The sequence below is a fragment of the Narcine bancroftii genome, chromosome 3, assembly GCF_036971445.1.
Source record: "Narcine bancroftii isolate sNarBan1 chromosome 3, sNarBan1.hap1, whole genome shotgun sequence".
Classification (NCBI taxonomy): Eukaryota; Metazoa; Chordata; class Chondrichthyes; order Torpediniformes; family Narcinidae; genus Narcine; species Narcine bancroftii.
The window spans coordinates 181,962,730-181,970,818 of record NC_091471.1 but is presented as its reverse complement, the minus strand read 5'-3'; the positions used below and the strand labels follow the sequence as shown (position 1 = coordinate 181,970,818).

Below are 8,089 nucleotides of genomic sequence, written 5' to 3'. Positions count from 1 at the left end.
TTCAAGCAATTTTTTTCAAGGCAAATACTTTGACCACAAGTTCATCAGGCAGTGGTCAGCATAGAACATCCGGCAGTCACAGAGAGACAAGGACTCAATGGATATTGTTGGGTTATTCCCCAAGCACTGTGTCCAAATCAACCAGCAGAATGCTTCGTTGCCAGAACTCACCAACAAGCATCCAGACCTTCCTTGACTGGTGGTGAGTGGAGACCTCCCTGTTAGTTCCTTCCTGTAAAACTGAAATATCATCCCTACACAAGTTGCCTCGAGATGACAATAGGGAGGAGACAGTTGCCTACCTCTTTGCAGACTAAAGATTTGCAAAGAGGATATGGAGAAGGGTTCTTGTTACAGTTCATCCCCAGCAACTGCACAACAAGTGACTCTGATTTATGTCACCAGGGACACAGCCAGAGATAGACATCCAGTGTTACTGGAAGATTATGGACGGTGAAAGCTAATCTTTGATCTATCTAAAACTTGTTGGTCTTCTAGCACTGCAAATTGTCAGAGAAAGAATATTGTTGACTGGCATATTTCAGACTGCAGGAGTATGAGCTGAGGGATGCACTGATGTAGCTAACACAAATGCTTTGCAGAGAATTACCACAAGTTAAGCTCCTCTTGCAGGAATTGAAGGTCTGAGATCGGTGGGGAAGCCCATCAAACAATGGAAGGGTGTATTAACCCAGGGGCTATTTGAGTGCCAATGGTGCTCTATAAGAAATTGCATTACTAACACTCCAATGTACACAATCTGAATGTATAGACTAAATGGCAATAAGAAGTTTAGAGCATATGACACTAAGAATGCATAAAGTTCTTCCACTATTCTGCTTTGAATATATCTTTCTAGTGAAAAAGGTTTATTTCTGAAATATGAAAAACATATGTATGCTAGTCATGTTAAAGAACAGATTATGAGGCCTAAGATTCTCAGCAGACCAGCAACCGGAAACAGACACGCATCAACTGTCATCACATTTTCAATGGTGTCAGTCACAGCAGCACTTCCTCAAAAGGTCAGACTGAAGTCAGGCTCCATGCCATTCCTCCATCAAAATTAACGTGGGAGATCAAGAGAACATTCTTGGAAATTAATGTCGTAAATGCTCAGAAATCACAAGTGGGATGATGTGTATTTTTAAAACATTGAAATAATCCTCATCTGTGTTTATCATACCCTGAACACATGATCTGGCCCAGAAGATTGAAGTGATTGGGTAGTGAAATTATACATGTATAAAATCCTGACATCCTCCCCTATTTGTTTTAATTCTGCAGGCTCCAATCAGATTAAAAGGAGAGATGAATGCATGCTTAACCCAGCAAAACCCAATTAGTTGCTGCACCTAAGTTCTGCTCAATGGAGAAAGGATGCCAAAAACCAAGAGCCTCTTGCAGCTCTCCTCATGGGCTCAGAGGAGAAATGATAACTTCCTGTCTTCTTGGGGAAGATTTCAGCTCCAAAATGATTTCTTGTCATGTGACAGAATATAGATAGGTTTTTTGGGAGATAAATTGGGGTGGTTATTTTTAGTGTAGGTTGCATACAAACACTTCAAAACAGATCTTCTTTAAAATATTGGAACTCTGCTAATTATAGACATGTTGGCCCCAGAACCTTTGCAGAAGCTTTGGAGAGTGCGCAAGAGACTTCACTAGTGGATTGTTGCTTACAAAAAGGCAACAGAAGAAAGAACTTGTCGGAGCTGCATTCTGTCTGGAGTGGAACTTGCTGTTCTATGAGGATCATGTGGTTTTGCAAACAGGTTTTTTCTCTGTGTGAGAGAGAGAGATACATAGAACAGAGATCAGTTCTACAGTTTTACAGTCAGCAGAGGCAGCAACTGGGATTGGAAAGCTGGAAAGCTTGTGGAAAACCCCATTTGGAAGATGGGCTGTGAGTGCTTAGTTCAGCCTGGACAAAGCCAGTGTGGTTCATGCAAGAAGAGAGCACTGGGTGTCTAGTGTTTCACTTGAAATAGGAGAAAAAAAAGGCACTCTGTGGTGACCTGAAAGAAAGAGGCTATCATCTGGAGAACCCTGAGGGGGCAAGTTTCATCAGCAAGACAGTGAAGTGGGTGATGGAAGTAAATCAGTTGTGGGTGTCCAGTGAACAACAAATCTCTCTCTGAAAATCAATAAGAACCTTCCTGAGCAGTAACCATTTACGTTTCAAGCACCAAAGCCTGGTGAACTTCATAAATGTTCACAGTATAAGAATTGCCTACAACCAATAAACTTGGAGGAATGAGAAGTGAGATTGGACTATAAATCAAAGAACTTTTCTGAACTTACACACACATTACATACACGTGTGCTTAGAATTAGAAGGGGGTTAATTAGGTTAGTTAAGTCAATAGTGATAAGTTAGCGTGTGATTCTGTTTTCATGTTTAAAGATAATTAACAGCAACTTTTGTCTTGGTGAATATCTATTGCTGCTGGGTTTTGGGTACTCTGGGCTGGTAACAGTAGGTCCCTCCCATATATCTCATCTACCCTATTGCCACTTTTTCCTCTTCCTTCCTGCCATCTCCCTCACCCCACCACCCCCCGCATTCATATTTATCTGATGTTGCTGCTCTATCCTATCTCTTATGTCCTTGGCTTCCCTGGACAATGCTTGCCCTGTTCTCTTCAGTGCACCAATCAGAATTGATCTTTGACCAGATACTGATGCGGATGGGGTGGAGGAGTGGTCCAATCGGAATAGAAGGAACTCAAATATATTAATGTGGACCTACCTTTAAATGACTTTCCGAGCAGGCAGGATTTTTTTCTTTCATTTTGTTGAGTACAAATATTTTCTTATAACAAGATGGGTTCTTCATCAAGGTAACACTAAGTATGCCATGTATCTTCATAATTATCCTGACTGGACCCTTCAAGCAATGTAACAGAGGCACTGATTTTTTTTTGAGGATTTAAATGTAAATTATAATGTAAGGTAATAAGGTGATGAGATTAAAGAATCACACAATTGATATTACCTTGACAAGAACCTGTGTTAATGTTGTCTATAACATGGCAGAATATCCCAAGATGCTTCACTGAAACATTATCAATCAAAATATTACTCTGATGGAAAGCCACAGTGAAGAGGTAGGATTTTTTTAAAGGAGAGAGAAAACCTGAGAAATTTAGGAAAGGAATTCCAGAGAGGGCTTTGACAGCCAAAGCCAGTGGTGAAGTATTAAATCTGAGGATAAGTAGGGGGTTGCGTGGTGATACACCACTGTATACTGTTACTTGGTTACTGACACTGTGTATATATATGGCCATTATGTATGGTTGGCATACCTTCCCTCAGTGACTCCACCCCCTGGAATCCCCTAATAAAGAGATTATTCCCAGTCCCTCCCTCAGTTTGAGTCCTGGGATTGGGCCAGAACTTCTCCCAGCCAGTTCTATTGTTTTATTTGCTTTTATATGTCAACAATATTTCCACTCATTAAGTAGAGGCCTTTAGGGAAATTAAGTAATTTCTGTTGTAGGCATTTGAACCTTTGGAAAATTAATATTTTATTCAAATACATTATTTGTATGCTAAACATTATTTTGTCTGCTTTGGAAATCATGCAAAAGGACAAAATTCATGCAAACTAGAATCATATTTTTTGTAAATAACATCACGATTTTGGTGTTGTGATAAAGCTGGAGTTTAGGTTCTCCATTTGAACAGGCAGGGTGTCATGTGTCTACGGAGATTACAGGAATGCAGAGGCAGTGGCATTGGAGAAGCTGGTGGGATCGATGGCACTCAAGATCGATGAAAAGACTCTCTTTTGCTTCCCTTTCTCTTCTCAGTTGAGGTGCCAATCTAGTAACCTCTTTAAATGCCTTTACAGGCAAACAAAAGTGAACACAATGTGTGTACTATGTACATGACCTGAATCTGAACTTGAACCTGAAGTACTTCTTGCTTATGCATTGAATTCAGAATTTGTTTCTTTAATTGTACTCCTATAAACCTGTTCTCTCCCTGTAACTGAATGACATTTTACCCATCTTGGATTATTTCTGAAAAAATATTTGTTTTTGCCATATTCATGCAAGTTTTCAATATACAAATTGGGATCAGACAAACTGTGAATGTTTTATCAAGGATTCTCATGGCAGAGCAAAGGGGTGCCTCTCCTCCAGCGGTGATGTCCTGCAACCCCCTGCCCCATTCACACTGGGTGAACTGGTACACCGATTCAAAATGAATCGGCGATGATACTACCTCGCTAGGCAGTTCATCTCAAGGATGATTTGACCCCTGCATGCCGATTTGGGAGCATTCACACTGGCATGTTAACTGATAGATTGGCGATTTATTACTGGGTTAAAGTGCCAGTGTGAAAGAGGCTATAAACTATAATTGTAAACAAGTTGAATTCAATTCAATTAAAATAAACAATAAATACATAAGATAAATGGATAATAAATTAATCCTCGTGCAAAAAAAGGTGAGTGCAGACAATCCTTTTGAGGTGTTGGAGCCATCAATGATGAGTTTACCAAGGAGAGGTTCAAGAGTCTGATAGCTATTGGAAAGAATTTTTAAAAAGGGTCAGGCCTGTGGACTGATTTAACATGGAGTCCTCATAATAATCCTTTTTGTTTTAAGTGAAATACAAAATCAGTATTAGTAATTTTGACTTAAGGGAATTTGTTTAATTGGACAGATCAGAGTTAACATGCATCGATATGTATCCAAAAACAATTAAAAATGAGGGCTAAAAAGAGAAAAGAAATGTTATGTTTTTTTAAAAATTAAGGTTTTTGATCATTTTCCAATTAAATATTTAATGTTCAGATAATACACCATGATACTGATTGTTCCAAGAATTAAATAACACTCTTAATTGATCTTCAACCACAAGGAATTCATGCAATGATTGTTGGGCAAATTTTGACTGAACAATAGAAGTTAGATCCTTTACAGATTGATTCTGTTAACATAATTACATTGAACTGAATGTACACTATGTTCCCACAGCCCTTTAAAAATGTTCCTTTGCTGTCGCCACTTTCAGGATCTAGAACAGGAGTTTCCTATTAGCCTGGCAGTTTTACAGTAGCATTCACAAATGACTTAACTTTTGAGTATAGTGCCAATTCTGCCATTTTATGAAGATAGAATAAAGAAATTAGGACAAAAGTATAGATTTAAATAAAATAGAGAATAATTGATTGTTATCTGATGTATTATATTGAAAGAAATTTTGTTAGTTTCATACAGGGCACTAAAGCAATCCAGAGAAAGCATGACAATTGTAAACTGGATGATGACTTCATCATCAATCAACAGGAAAGGAATGGATGATGGCACTGATAGTTCCAACAAACTGTATTTTCTTACTGTTAGCACAAAATTGGTATTAGTGAGCAGGTTTAGCCAAGATGATCTGGTTTCAGACCTTATTATATTCTTGGCCCAAGCATAGACAAGAGATTATTATTGCAGAAGAAAGGTGACAGTGACAATATGGAATCAGGCCCTTCAGCCCAACAAGGTTGTGCTGACCATTAATCACCCATTAGCACTAATCATACATTAATCCAATTTTTAATTCTCCTCACATTCTTATCAACTAACCCCAGATTCTACCATTCACGTATTCATGAGAGGCCATTTAGATGGCCAATTAATCTACTGACCCAAAACATCTTTGGCATATTGGAGGAAGTACTTAGAGGAAACTGAAGTGGTTAGAGGCAGATGGGGAAACTTCCACCCAAACAGCACCCATGACCAGGATTGAACTCTCATCTCCATTGCTTTGGGGTAGTGGCTCTCCTTTAGGAATGTGGCATCACACAGTCCCAACAAATCTAAAGTTAATGGGAATCGAAGGGAAAACACTGTACAATCTCATACAAAGCAGATTTAACCTCAGCTCCATTATTTTGCTCCAGATCTTCCAAAATGTAAAGCTAATCATATTCCTTTGTTTGGTGACTCTCCCTCCATGAATTGGATTGAAAATTGGCAGGTGGAGTTTGATCCAGACAAATATGGCCAAATGGATTTTTTGGAGGATGTAACATAAATAAAATTCTTTAACTTTGTCTAGCATAAGGAAAACAGAGAGTCACCACATTGTCAAGCACCCCTCACAGATAAGAGGCCTCAGTGAGGAATGAACTCATGGCCCCTCATTTACAAAACCAGTGCTCTAACCACTGAGCTATTGGATTAATGAAGCTAGAACAACCACCATGTCTTAGGGAGTATTGAGGAACAGAGAGACTTTGGAATACAAGTCCATGTGGAAATATGGATCGATAATGTGGTCTGGCAGGCATATGGGATACTGGCCTTCATTTGTCAGGCACTGAGTAGAGAAATAGGAAGATTATTCTCCAACATTGTAAATCCTTGGTCAGACCTCAGCTGGAATATTGTTTCTAGTCATCATGCTATAATGTGACAGTGCTGGAGATGATGCAAAGGAGATTCATCAAGATATTGCCTAGGATGGTGAAGGTCTAACTGGAGAAACTAGGTTTGTTCTCTCTGCGGTAGAGGAGGTTAAGATACGTAGGCAGCAGGGAACTTTTCATGATATCGCAGGGAAATAAAAGGAAAGAACATTCATGTAAGGTTAGGGGTAAGAGATTTAGAGGGAGTATGGGGGGGATATTCATCTGGAGAGTGGTAGGTACTTGGAGTGTCTGAGAGAGTGGTTGAAGCTGGGTCACAGACAGCACTTAAGAATATTTGAATTGCTGAGGCATTGAGAGGTATGGACCAAGCACTGGACAATCGAATTTAAATGGATGGGTCCACTGTTCATCATGGACAAAATGGGCTGAGTGACCTGTTGCTGTGCTCTATGTTTATATGACTATTATAAGATCTAAAAAATGATCACAAGTAAGCCAAATGCCACTTAGTAGCCTCATCAATTAAGTTCTAGCCAGTGACCTTCTTCACTATGGAGTCTAAGTACTCACAGAAGTACCATTGTCAGATTCTCCATCTAAATTCTAGGGCTCTGACCAGAATGATAACTAAGCCAGCCATATAAAGAGTGTGGATACATTGGCTGGCCTGAGCAGGGTATCCTGTGATGAGTGTTTCCCTCTGGACATCTGCAGCCTTTCCATTGTTTACCACACGTCCAGAATGAAAGAGTCAACTCTCAACTTTTTTTGAATGAATACAAGCTAAACACTGAGGAAGCTCAACACCATTCCAGAGAGAGCAGCCAACATGATTGATACTCAACCAAGCAATCATTCACTCCCTTGGCCATAAGCCTAGCAGTGTGTATATAAAACAAAATACATGGCAGCGGCTCATTATAATGCTTCCAAAGTAATAACATTCAATATATAGAAAGACAAAGACAGCAGATGAATGCACATCCTATGTCCTGAATGCTTCCTCCACATGTACTCTATTTTGACTTGGAAATACTTTGCTGTCCATGGCTGGACCTCCCTAAGGACACATTCTGGATTCGCTGTCTCTGGAGGAACTATAGCATTTTATTGTCAAGAGCACACAGGGATGCACAATAAATGTTAGCCTTGCCATCGATAGAATCAACCCATAAATTGATAGAAAAAGATAAGCAAATGAAGAAAATCTGGAAAATATTTGACCAACAGCTAAATCAAGCTGATAGTTTTACATTGCAAACTTTCATTCATAAAGCAAAATAAATTCAGCTCTGCAGAAGATGTTGCCCAAAACAATGGCATAGAATTGTTTCTGGAGATTTTAGAGCATATTCTTACCTACTAATCTGGAAATTGAACCTGTTTAATAGCTCTGCCATTCATTTTCATTGTGTCTTGGAGTTACCTTTACATAAAGGAAACAAGTGTGTCAGAAGGAAAAGGTTCATATGAGAAGTCCTAGTGACTCAGAAAACTAAAAGGTTGTCGCTTACAGAAAGCTTTCAGCACCTGCCTGCACTAATTTACTGCATTATCTCATTGGTTCCAGATTCTCCAATAACTTCGATATGAAGCTCTTCATGGCCTTGTCCTGCTTTGTCTTTGTATCCAGTGCTTTATTTCACCTCCCACAACTATTTCTCTTCCGATGCTGTGCTTCTGTGCACTTGACGATCCAAGCACTC

At 39.3% G+C, this 8,089-nt stretch overlaps 1 long non-coding RNA gene across 1 annotated transcript; it reads right to left on the bottom strand.

The window, feature by feature from the left end:
* Window positions 1-2,752: 2,752 nt before the first annotated feature.
* LOC138756321 (uncharacterized) lies at window positions 2,753-7,811 on the bottom strand. Its single transcript, XR_011352989.1, has 2 exons — window positions 7,743-7,811; window positions 2,753-2,890 (listed from the first exon to the last, which is right to left on the bottom strand). It is a non-coding gene; the product is annotated as an uncharacterized lncRNA (long non-coding RNA).
* Between the last annotated feature and the right edge of the window lie 278 nt (window positions 7,812-8,089).